Raw genomic sequence first — 934 nt, 5'->3', positions numbered from 1 at the left:
GTAGGAGAGGAGAGCGCATTGAGCGTAGAAGAGTGTGGGACGTCGAGCGACAGGTCAGGGATGGGATGCAGAACTGTTTGGACAGAAGCTCAGCTAAAAGTGAAGCAGACTTACTATCCCTGGCTTTTTAGGGGAAAATCAAGTTTGGGTTGCACAACGTGTAAGGCGGTGGGGACTTTGGGGGCAGAGAAGACGTCGGGGATGAAACTTGCAAAAGAGTGGGTTTTATGCACAGTAACCTCATCTGCTTCAGATATTATAAAACAGCACGCGCACTCAGAAAAAAAGTATTTGAAACATGCCGTACCAAAGGCCTACACCTAGCAGCAGCAAGCATTCCTTAGTGGACACGACTTTGAGGAAGTTCTATATAATTTAATAGTCAGTCTGAACAGATGGCCACTGACAGCTCCGCAGTATACGCCATTGCATAAAAGAGCTAGAACTACGCCAAAAACCGTCCCGCAGTATGGCTTCGAACAGGACTGTCGAACAGGAATTGATGCCAAAGAATTAAATGGACTCGACTATGGAGAATTTTACCATTCCAATGTTGCATCTGTGTAAACATACAGAAACGATGATGTGTGCTGGAAATGAAAAGAGAAACTGTTGAAAAGGGAGGCATTGGGCGTAGTTTTGTGGTACAGTGCACTCCCAAAATCAGGTAATGCTGAGTGAGCGCGCAGTTTAAGCAAAAAGAGTACCTTTAGGGCCGCAGTTGCCCGATGTAGTGACAAGGCTAACAAACATTGTTTACTGAACTCGTTAGGAGCGTAGCAGTGAGCGCGTAGAGCTGCTCAAGGGGTATTGTCCACAAAACTGTTGCTCGTGCTCTGGAGCGCGGCTGCGATTTGGGACACAGGACTTTTCTCTCTAAGGGACCTCCATTGAGTAACTTGTGATTGTGCTTCGTTTATGTTTGAGGGCGTAA

The sequence above is a fragment of the Notothenia coriiceps genome, unplaced genomic scaffold (assembly GCF_000735185.1).
Source record: "Notothenia coriiceps isolate Sejong01 unplaced genomic scaffold, NC01 NC01_scaffold00016873, whole genome shotgun sequence".
In the NCBI taxonomy this organism is placed as follows: domain Eukaryota; kingdom Metazoa; phylum Chordata; class Actinopteri; order Perciformes; family Nototheniidae; genus Notothenia; species Notothenia coriiceps.
Note: the sequence above shows the minus strand (reverse complement) of the source record.